Source organism: Apodemus sylvaticus, chromosome 18, assembly GCF_947179515.1.
Source record: "Apodemus sylvaticus chromosome 18, mApoSyl1.1, whole genome shotgun sequence".
Lineage (NCBI taxonomy): Eukaryota > Metazoa > Chordata > Mammalia > Rodentia > Muridae > Apodemus > Apodemus sylvaticus.
This window is the reverse complement of record NC_067489.1, coordinates 46,222,175-46,234,240: the sequence shown is the minus strand read 5'-3', so window position 1 is coordinate 46,234,240 and position 12,066 is coordinate 46,222,175. Positions and strand designations below refer to the sequence as shown.

General features: G+C 37.5%; 1 protein-coding gene across 1 annotated transcript in view; it reads left to right on the top strand.

The window, feature by feature from the left end:
* Positions 1-82: 82 nt before the first annotated feature.
* Tenm3 (teneurin transmembrane protein 3) overlaps positions 83-12,066 on the top strand; it is a 614,692-nt gene continuing 602,708 nt past the window's right edge. Inside the window, exons 1-3 of the mRNA XM_052162320.1 lie at positions 83-191; positions 5,655-5,770; positions 6,231-6,393. The gene's annotated coding sequence lies outside the window, so the exon portion shown is untranslated. The remainder of the gene's footprint in view (positions 192-5,654; positions 5,771-6,230; positions 6,394-12,066) is intronic.

Here is a 12,066-nt window from a genome sequence, read left to right as displayed (position 1 = left end):
ACTTGCATCTCCCCCTCCCTCCCTCCCCTCCCCTCTCTTCCCTTCCCCTCCTTTCCCCTCCCCTCCACTCCACGGGCCCCCTCCCCCGCGCCGGGCGCCTCTGAATTTGGCCGGGCGAGCTCAGGGGCGGACGCGGCGGCGGTAGCCGGGGAGCGAGCGGGCGAGCGGGCGGCGCGGGCGAGCAGAGCGCGGTAAGTGCGGCGCCGTCCGCCCTCCTTCCTTTCTGGGGTCCTAGCGCCCGGGCCTCCGGCAGTCGGGCGGAGAGCGAGCGGGGAAACGCGGTTCCCTTTCCCAGGCACTGCTCCTAGGGACGGCTGCAAGTTGGCCGGCCCTACAGGCGGCGGAGCATCCCAGCTCACAGACTCTCCAAGGTCTGGAGTCCTGGCTCTGGCCTCGGGTCCCCGCCCCTCCCTCGCGTCTGCCACCCCTGGCTACAGGCTCAGGTGGGAACTTTGGTGGTGCCTCCCACCTGGCAGCGGGGCAGGCTTTCTGGAACTCTGGACTCTGTGGATAGCCCGAGGAAGGTGATTACCGAGAGCCTGTGGGGCAAGGAGTGCAGATTGACCTCGCTCTCTCTTTGGGGGTGCTACCCAGTTAGGGTAGCACAACCTCTGGTTCTCTGGGAAGGTGTCTGGAGGGCTCCAGTGGGACTTCCGGGAGAGCTGGAAGCCTTGGGATGTCAGCGTTTGCCCAGGGTGTGGAGCGGAATCTTCCCCAACTGCCAGACTGCTAAGTTGCCAGGAGTGAAAGAACTAGGACTGAGGATGCTGAGAGGAGTGGTGATCTCGGCTGAAACTTGATCTGGAAACTCTGGCTGGGACTGAAAGCAAACAAAACGTACCCTGACCAGGGCATTAAAAAAAAAAACAAAAAACAAAACAAAAAAAACCTACAGATGGATGAGCCTGCTGATCGCTTCAGGTTATCACGTTTTACAGCTGACTACAAGGGCTTCAGATGTTTCAGGTTGGGACCAAAGATGCCTGATCTTTGCTTAGCCCCTCACTAAATGCAGTCCAGATTCCATCCCTGCTGCCTCTCCTGTAAGTCAGTAGTAGAGGTTAACTTGTTAATTATTATCATGGAGAAAAGATAGCAAGCAATTCCATCGGGTAATAAGAGAGCGAGTACAATTGTTTTCTGAGGTCCTTATGATTCTTAGCTAGAGAAAAGTTCTCAGTACTTTGGAGCATATGTGTTGGAAATGAAACCCCGGGAAGTAGCCTGGCACTTTTTCCGGGGCTCCAGGCAGCTGGGATACCAGAGACTGGTGCTCTTCCTTAACAATAAATTACCCTTACTTCTTATCTTCTGGCAAGGTATTTATGAAACATTTGTAGACTCTGCCAGAATCCGCTGGTTGGTCTTTTTACTTGAAATAGCAGTATGTGGAGCATTACTTTGCTCTTCCGTTGTCAGATGAAAAGAAATGGGAAGAAAAGAAAGAGAAAAAGAAAGAAAACAAAGATGGCACATTTGGAAACCTTAAAAAGGGACCCCTTAAAGAAGTATTACAGCCTTAGAATTGATTTGATTTCTTCTGTCTTTAAAACACTAGGGACAGACTTTAGAATTCAGAAGAGTTGTATAATCACAATATTATTTTTTTATAAATTGTAATGTTAAAACCTATTTTATAGATAGCTCAGTAATCTTATCTTGTGTATTTCAGTGTACACTTTTAGTACCCAAAACTTCTGGCTTGGATTTCATAATACGTGAAGTTCTTGAAGAGCCTTGAAAGTTTCGATTTTTGATTCTAAATTCAGAGCAAATATTTAATTCTTTGTGTAAGAGTAAGAGGTTAGTTCGGTAATAAGACTTGCTAATCCCACTTTAAAATGTCATGGCATTCACAAATTATTCTTAAATTCTTCAAAGCTAGGGGGTTTATAATGACATTAGTTATTCTAGTGTGAATTTCAGAACTATGAGCATCTCTCTTCCTGTTGCAGTCTCCCTAACACTCTTGCCTTTTCAAATGAGGAATTTTAATATTCTTCCCTTTAAAAAGTACTACTTTCATTGCAGGAAATATATGTTAAAATGATATATAATATTATGGAAAGTAATTCTTTTGAACAAGACAGTGTTGCATCTTATATACACTGAACCTATTTTTTGGGAAAATTGTAGTTTGACAGGAACTGTGCTAGTATTTATGTATTTGGAAAGTAATGAGACTCCTATGTCAATAACATTAAAATTAGCAATTCAGCATCAAGAATATTGAGTAATGAGCATTGCTTCACTATTTTAAAATACAGATTATAGTATATGTATGGCTGGTTACTTTTCTAAATGGACTTGTTTTCTGCAGCTGTATTTTCTAGAAACAAATGAAAGGGCGTAGTGTGGAAGCTTTTCTTACTCTGGTCTTGTAGGAGGCTTTTGGGTTGAGAAAGGAACCTGCTTTATTAGGGTGAAGACAAAGGAAGATAAGGACGCCTACCTTTGAATAGAAACTAAGCTTCCAAATAAAGCAAAAGTTTTTACGTTTCTTTGAAAAGGAGACAGGGCTAGACAATAATGATCCGGTTAGCTAGTGGAAGCTAATCTTTCTTAGCTTTGCTTCTGAGAACCAAGAGTCATGCCTCTCTTTATAAAGAGTCAAGCAAATAAGAGACTGTGGAAGTGAGTAGCTATCACTGTGAGTGGAGCTATCTGTCAGAAACACTAAATCAGTGACGGGCTACATGTACAAAAATGATGGGGTTTTTGTTTTGTTTTGTTTTACTGTGAAAAAGGTGCATTTGAGAACACTGAGGTTTATCTTACTTTCAATGAAGAGTCTAGAAATAAGTCCAGACTGTGACCATACCCTGTATGAAGGGTCCACTCAGCCAACTTACTTAGGTTGTAAAGAGTGGGTATTTTAATCTATGTGTACTGCCTCTGTACTAAACTTTGCTTCAGTCCTTAGCATTTGGATTCCTGGGTGGTAGGAGAATAGCATGGAGGTACTGCTTGTGTGTGAAGCAGGGTATTCAGGAGCAGTTTGAATTGCCTGCCCCTTTGTTGAAGCTTGGCTGGGGAGAGCTGTTAAGCAGTCTGTCTTACACACACAGGTTCTCCACTCAGGGCTGCCTTTGAAAGTCAGATGTCTGCTTCAACTCTGAGAAACACTATTCTTACATTGGTAGAGAATATTACGAGTTTACTTTGATTGTAATCTGCGATGGGTTATAGCTCCTCTGGGTTTTCAGTTGAAGTCTGTGTTCCTCTTTGCTTTATAAAGTAGGAGGTGACAGTCCAGAGAAGAATTTAACTCACACTTGCAGAAGGAAGCCTTGCCCTGAAGAGGTGGTGCAGTGATAACAGCGCCTTCTCAAAGTTTATAGCAACCAAGTTTGAAAAATGATTTCTCGTAAGCTTCTTTTAGAACAAATTTAAAACCTAATTTTGGAGATACCAGCTGTTTTAGAGTCCTAGTGAAAATTTTGTACCTCAAAAAAAAAAAAAAAAAGGTAGAACAAATGACTTAGACTGAAAACTGATTAATTGTTGTGTCTTATAAAACCTGATTTATTTTATACTTTTTTTATACCAAGCATTACCATTATGAAGCACTCCTTCTAATTGAGATTAATGTTTCAGAGCAAAGAAGCGGTTTGGAGGGCTGCATTCATTTTGAGTGCTGTTGTAATCAATTTTAGATACAGTATTCCACCATGGATCAGTTTGCATCCAAACCTGCCTTATTATGTAGAATTAACCTGCTGGTGATGGATAGCGAGACTTCTCTGTCCTGAAAAGTCATTTGTTTCCAAACAAGTGTGATGGTTCGTGGAAGTTTCGACATAGCACTTGTCAGAATGAAAATCTCTTGGCTTTGGGACCTAATTTGAGCTTTTTTTTTTTCTTTTTCTTTTTTTTTTTTTTTTTTTTTTTTTTTTTTTGAAACACATAAAGCACAAGGAAACAATCAATTCATTTTCAACAGAAGTCTCCCTTTTTCTCCCAACATAGTATGCAGCAGAGCGTGCGCTCCCCTACATCAAAGCAGTTTATGGCATTGCAATCCTGGGTGGTCATCCTTCCTCCTTTATTTAGATTATTCCTTCTTTTCCCCCCTTTTTCTTTTTGTTTACATCAGCACCCAGTTGAGTCTTTCTCAGCTCCCTCGGAATTAGCAATGCGCACGTATTAGGATTTTAGTGCATGAACTAAGAAATATTCTCCTGTCTCTGTCTCTGTGGTGAATTTTATCTCTCCACCGTGATGTTTGTGTTTCTTATCTCAGGCCTGCTTCAGCTTGGTCAGGCCTCCTTCAGAAATAGAGATTAAAATTTCCGTAGGTTCCGGTCTGTATCGCACATGGATTGTGGCGTACTCGCGAAGGCTCAGGGAGACCATTGGAAGTTTAGAAGATTAATCTAGAAAAGTATTCTGCTGTACCTGTGATGTAAAAAGGTTTCAAAAGAAAGATACAGCTGTGTATGATACACAAGACAATCTCGTGGTGGCATTGTTCTTTGGGTCCCCGTAGGAGTTACGCCTCTTGCTTTATTCTAAGCTTCCGGATAAGGACAGATTATTGGCATTGGGTTGGCTGTTTTTCCAACTTAAAGCACTTAGTTAAAAGTTGAAACTTTGAAAATAAAGGTCTTGAAATACCATGTGGAAAGTGTTGTTTTAGACAAACCATTGCAATCTAAAGTATGAATATTCAGAAGAATAGATATTTTGGGCATCTCAGCCAGAGCAGAAGCCATTCATTTGAAGACATTGTGATCACTTGGTTTATAGTTTTATTGAGTAACTGAGATGATTTGTAGAGTTGGCTCAGGTACCTGGGATTTGTTAATGATGATCTACTCAGGCCTGTGTCTTTCTACTTAAGTCACCTGTACATCAACATCAAGTAACATCCTCCTAAGTCAGATGAGCTGACAGTAATCATAGACTGATGACGGAGATGGAGATGATGATGATGATGATGATGATAATGACATTCTCTTGAGAGTTTCTTGAACTCTTAGAGATGGGAGTGGCAACAGATCTGTGATAGGTGGCAGTCTTAACTGACTTCCACGACTTTTAGATAATAGATAGTTATAAGTCTAGAAATATGGGAAGCTATGTGTAACGTACCAGCAAAATTCTCTTTGCAAATTTGAAAGTTGATCAGTTCATGGAGATGAGGTGTTTTTTTTTTTCTTTTTTAGCATTTTCCTGACATTTGTAGCATGGCAAAAGCAGGCAGTAATACCTTTTGCAAATTAAATGATTCAGTAAGTCATAGTGCCCATAATCACACTTACATATAGAAGCCATTGTGGAATACTATTGGTTGACATATTTGCAAACATCGAAGGGTATTAGTATTTGGAGAGGGGAGAAGATGATGTCACTAGGGTATCATAATGTGGTCGTATTATTTAGTAATAACCAGCTATTTTATAAGTAGGTTTACTGTGTCTCTGCCCTGAACCCAAGAGGAGAGAAAGGGATAAAGGGAAGAGGAAGGAAGGAAGAAAAGGAGAGAGGGAGTGAGAGAGAATCTGAACACCTTTTATAAGGAGTTATGGTTCTAGTGCTCTCCAAAGTCAGTGCTGGGGTCCACAAGGAAAGCAGCATAGAGAGCAGAAGATTGGGTAAGTAAAGGTGAACATTAATATAGATTTTTTAACTTTAAAGTATTTGCATTTTAGAATCATGCATGAAAACTGGAACCCTGCTTTCTGAGACTGAACCAAGCATTCTGAATCCTCTGAACAAGCCATTGTATCACAGAGGGAAGACAGTGTCTCAACAGCCCTTGGTATAGGTGTGTGCTTTCTGTAAATGGGGCGGGGGGGGGGCAAGCATAAAGTTAAGTTTCCATATAGAGACTTAAGTAAAAACTCAAGATTCCAAATCCTGAATAATGTAATAAGATCATTAAGAGGTAACTGACAAAGGTCACTTACATTTGACGATAAGGGTCTTTACCAATTCATTTCCATTGTTCTGTCATTTTTTCAATTAATAGTTAAGATGATGCTGATAGTTCTTCCTTAGTTATTAAAACGTAGGAAGAAATAGCCTGCTAATGACTGTCTTCCTGCAGTCAGGCATTAAAGCAGCTGTGGAAACACAACTCTGATAGTAGAATTGTACCAATGCATTGCCTCTACACCCGCCCTGCACAGAAGAGAGGAAAGTTGTCTTTTTTTTTTTTTTTAAGTAGAATGAGCTATCTCATCTTCAGCTAAGCTCAAATCATATTTTGCGATTCGAATTATTAGCCCCCTATCAGCACGAGGAGGTGTCTTTTTGAACAACAACGTGATCCCAAGAAGAGGTCTTCATACAGGACCGACTCCAGCATCTCTGCTGTGCCCAGCATTTGACTCCTGTACTGGGATGGTATCCTAAGAGAGTTAATGCATATGGACTGCACTTTGGAAGGTATGTTAATCAGAGAGTAAAATGACATGATTGAGTACTGACTTTTAACTTATAATGAGAAATGCATAGAGTATTTTGATACATTTGCATGAAGCACATGCATTATATTAATACTGGAAAATGTTTATTTTGGTCATTATAAGAGTGAAGCTATTGAAAAGTACATCTATTGTTTGTTTTCTGTCTAGCAGATGGTCTTTTAATGTGTAACATCTCTGCTCATATTTTTAATTAAAGAATTTGGAATTTATCTACATGTAGGTGGGAAAACTTGGCAGAGAGACTGTAAAAGCGTCGGCATTGGGCCTTCCTCTATTTAAAATAATCACCAAAAAATCTGCAGGAGACATAGTTAATCAATTTTGTTATTTTTAGAATTTCCAATCATTTCAAGCGAAAGCCATCTTGAAAAGGAAGATTTTAACTTTTTCCTCATAGAAATAAGAACAAAAACTTATGATAGTGATGGTATTATTTAATATATAAACAAAAATGAAATCAGTATTTCAGATGGAGATTTTTAATATTTTGTGTGATTTATTAATATTACACAATTATAGGTTAAAATATGTGCAGATAACAAAAATTTAATGATATAAAAAGATAAATGACTTCTAATACAAAGGACTAATGATTCCTGTAAAAGTAACCATGTTTATCTTATGTAAAAGACAAGTAATGCTTCTCATAGGCATATTTGGAGTCACACAATGGTATCAATATTAACAGGAGAATAACTCGACACAGCTCAAATAACTGAAAATGTAAGCCTCATCTTGTTAGCTAGCACTCTAAACATTCCCAAATCATTAAAGTCTTGTGAAAGAACATGTTCTCCTAGGAAAAAGAGAACATGTGTGTTGTCCTACGAAACTATCAATGAATTGAAGCTCAGAAAGGGCGAGTCTTAAAGAGCGCTGCCCAGATGTTACTCTCAACAATCAGAACAGAGTAGATGTGCCCATACTCACAGTGGTGCAAGCTGGTGTTTCTGTTTTAACTTAGCCTTTGACATGTTTCCCTGCCCTGAGGGGGCAGATTGACAATTACGAGAAATTTTAATTTAGACGAAAATCAGAATTGTTCCTCAAAGGTAAGACACTCTTCTCAGATATGAGTAAATTATCCTATCATGTTTTCTGTGATTTAAAAAAAAAAAAATCAAGGAAATGAAAAGTCTTCCTTAACCATTGCCTTTGCCCTGATATATATAATCTCTCAGTGACAAGTCTCTGACACAAATAACTTTCCATACTATACTCAGGAAATTTGACTTGCCAATATTTTTTCATAATTACTAATTTTAAAACTTTTATTGTGGCAGGAACTTTGAATCAGTATAAATCATATCCTGATTTAATTTTTGGTTGTGTCTTCATTTGTAAGGTAGTAGATATATAATATTTTTAGTGTTCTAACTTAACAACAGTAATGACTTGTACTTAAAGTAAGGGCAGTAAAAATGTAATTTTAAAAATTAAATTTATTTCAAAAATTATAGATTTAAAAATACTACTTTTATTTAAAATATAGTTTCAAATAAAGAAAACCTATGTTATAATTTGAAAATTGAAATATTGTGTCATAAAATTGAACTAAACTATAATAATTTAAATTACTTATGCATATAGTTTTATCTGTTACATTTTTCCATTACTTAAAAAAATGAAATTTTTCCTTATGTGAATATGTCTTCAAGTCCATAATTTAGGAATTATTAGTAAGCAAAATATACAGAAACTCACATCTGTTTTTAAGTCATCCTAAAACCAAAAACTACCCAATATGTTTGGTAGTCTAAAAAAAAATCATGAATATACCTTAATTAGTGTATATCACATTTTATGTTATTTAGACATTTTGGAAAATATTACGCTATGCAGATATACAACCTACACAGATGATCAAGAAGTTACTATATATATGAAAGAAGAATGGTGTTTTATTATTAATTTGAAGTCACAGACTATGAATGTATTTTTAAAGTGAAGGTTACATTTCAAAGAATATCAATTCTTGGTATTCAAGGTTAAGGTAATTTCAATAATGTTAATATAAATCTTCATTCACATATGATGTTAGCAAGTTGGGTCAACCCTCAGTCGTGAGATCATAATGGAATTCTAATGTCTTTTCCCTTAAATTTTAAATACAATCTGCTGTTTTAAATAAGATAATTCAATTCCAGCTTGCAGATGTGTGATATATTGGTCAATTGTAATTCCCAGGAAAGGACTGGGTCCTTGTTTTGTTCGGTTCCATCAGTCTATTTTTCCTTACAGCATCTGAGGGAAGTCTCATTTAAAAATTGTATTTTACTTTAGGTAGGACTTTTGGCATATCATATTTAGTGAATTTTATATTTAACTATATGCCAAGATTAATGTATACTCTTTAAATCATTAATGTATTGCTTTTAATTTAAATATGTCAGGTTTGTGGATGGTGTAATCAGCATTTAAGTTGTGAAAAGGCTATATGATTTGCTTTGAAATTTTTAAATGTTGGAAAAAGGAAAGTATAAATATTTCCCTATCTTGAAAAAATGTTATTAATAATAAGCCTCTGGGGAATCTTCTTATTATTTTATCTTCTTTTAAAGTGCATGTTCTAAGGTATTTTTACTATTTAAATTTAAATGTAGAACATAGTAATTTGCTTTAGGAGTTGATGTAAATTAATAACGCGCATAATTACTTTTTTATTTTCCAAGGGAAGTGGCTTAGTCTTTGTATATGAGGTCCCGATTCCTTTAAAATTAACAGTTGTTTGTATAAATGGCTAATTTCTTCTTTGGAAGACTGTTAGATAGTTTTTAAGTCCTCACTATAACTTTTAAAAGAATAGCAGAGGAAGCAGAGGAAGCTTTGCGGCTGGCTGAGGCTGCTTGATGCCGGATTACACATCCCTTCTAATCTGTGATCCCAGCAGCAACTGCACAATAGATATCAGGAGCACTGGACTGGCTGGCCAGGGTTTCATTTCCTTTAAACAGATAGTTTATTCCTTTTCTAGAACAAAACTTTAGGTGGAATTGTCACACTAAATATACATCTGGGGCAGGAATAGATACAATGCTTCAAAGTCGAGATCCAAAACACTAAGGCAGCAAAGTTTTTAGAGGACTCCTTTTCATTTGTTGCAGATAACCAATGCCCTGGGGACTGTGGGGTCCTCAGTCATTCAGGTGTTCTACCTGCAAGATGCAGAGTTTCTGGGGTCCCTGGAATGGTGTCATCTTGCAAGCATTCCCTCTTGTTAATGGTGATCGCAACTCCTGTGGGAAAGTAACTAGTGCCTTACAGAATGAAACCCTCAGATAAAGGGAGTGTTATTTTTTTCTGCTTGTGTACTAAACCAGGGAGCGTGTTATATGTTTTGGTCATGGCTTAAAAACATGAAGGCGCTTTGTGTTCAATATGGGCATGAGAATTCAAAAGTTTGTCATGGAGAGCTTCCGTTTTGGCATAAGAAATAATCTTTAAAATTAAAGTGGTCCGTCGTGGTTATGTTTATATCCATTTCAATGTAGCCAATGTCAAATAAAAGACAGGACCTTAAAAGAAAAAATCAAGTACTGTTTAATTGACACATTTCAATTGTAAAACACAACTGATCCAACGTAATAAAAGCAAGATTCATTGTGTGTAGTTAATTTGCTTAAATAAATGTACTGCTACTTCTGAGGTTACTAGCTTGTAAAACTTTCAAAAGAGTAGCAGAATGACTTATAAAGTAACCCAGTGACAAATGAGTAAGTTTCCTTGCTGTCCTAAGGATCCTACTGTTTTGACTCTTACTCACTGAAGCAAGTGTGCTGTCAGCTTCAGAAGATGACTACACAGCAGTCAGATTCCTGAGTGATCGTGTATCTGTACAAATCTTTAAAACTGTTTTCTCTTCCTAAATGTTAAGTTGAAAGTATTTGTACCATGACCCCCCCACTTGATAGCAATTTAATACACTTAAGATGAGCAATGTTCATCATCAGACTACTTAGTATATGTTCTTAAATTTTACTTTATAACACATTTTGAGGAAAAGTTTTAAATAGTATCCTCGAATATTTTACATAAATAGTGTTTAGATTCCAAACTTCTGGTCAGTAAAACCTAGCATTTGATATATGCGTTAAATTGTCAACGGTTTGAGAATCCTTTACCGGCACTCATATTTCTAGTTCATAGAGTACATGGGCTGTAATTTAGTGTTTGGGAGTAATGCGGATTAAGGATTTTGAAGAACAGCCTTGCTTCCTGAGTCTCATCAGCCCGGGAGCAGAACCCCCACTCCAATCCCTCTCTTCATTATTCTAAGCCATTATCAGATTCTAATCTCTTCTGTTGCCACAGCTGTTTGAGAATTTTTCAGTTGTAATTACAAATACATGTGCTGTGTGTCTGTCGCTCACTTCTTATAAATGTTTGTTTGGAAAAGAAGGTAAAGAAAGGCTAGCAGAACTCAGCTGTTTATAGATCCTTGGATGAATCTGCTATTGGAAAGTTATAGTGTCAGTAGTTACAGAGGAGAATTCATGTGGTCATGTGCAGTGGTATTGCCAAGTGGGGGAAAGAATAGAAAATTGAACAATTCCTTCAGAGCAGGTATGTTCTGATAGAGTTAAGTACGGCTGAGTAAGATGGCTCCTGTACTTTTGTTCTCCTTTCCCTCAAATGATGAGCCTAGGGGAAACATTTTGATGTTCTTTCACCTTTTAAAAAATCATCCACGTATGATATCATAGAGGAAAAGTCCTGAAACCTTTGTGATTAATTTCATGTGCCAAGTTGGAAGGTGATTGACATCACCTGGGTGCTTGATAAATAATAGATAAGCAATGACTTAGCCCTGTGGATGTTAAGAAGATTGTCACATTCTGGAGAAAAGTAACAAAGGAAAAACTCTAGCTGTGTGTAAACATTAAGGAATGTTTCCTTTATTGGGGCGGAAGAGACCGCTCAGTGGGTAAGAGCTCTTCCAAAGGACATGAATTGGATTCCCAGAACCCACATAACAACTCAAAAACATCTGTAACTTGAGTTTCTGGGGTTCCAGCATCCTTATCTGATGTACAGACATGCATGTAGGCAAAACACCCATACACACAAAATAATTAAAAGAAATGTTACGTTTGTTAACTTTTAAGGCCACTCTATCTTCTTTTTATTATTATTATTATATCAGCATTTTCCTCTGTGTGGTAGGACTTGCTTTTCTTAGGAATAAGTGACAATATTTTCTATTAGAAATTATTGAGTTCAGTGCTTATATTGGTTGTCAAAGATGCAACATATAAACACAGTTCTGTTTCTTTTCTAAATATCTGAGATTCTAGAGAACACTTGCTTTCTGGTGAAAATTCTTTGCGGTATAGGGATGATAAGAGATGGATGCTTGGGTTTGTTTTGATTAAAACCGACGTGTATGTGGAACCTTGTTTCCCATGAGAACATCCTGATGGTGGAAAATGGCATTCACAATATGAGGTCAAAATATAGTTTTTAAATAACTGTTCCGAGGAAACTGTTGAGGATTTACCAGATGAGCACGTTGTTGTTTATCTGTGAAAACTTGAGAATTTTCCCTTTTATAACTGATGTTAGAAATTAATAAAGAACTTGGGCCATTGACCTTATAGAAATTCCAGTGATAAATGTGTATATTGCACACACA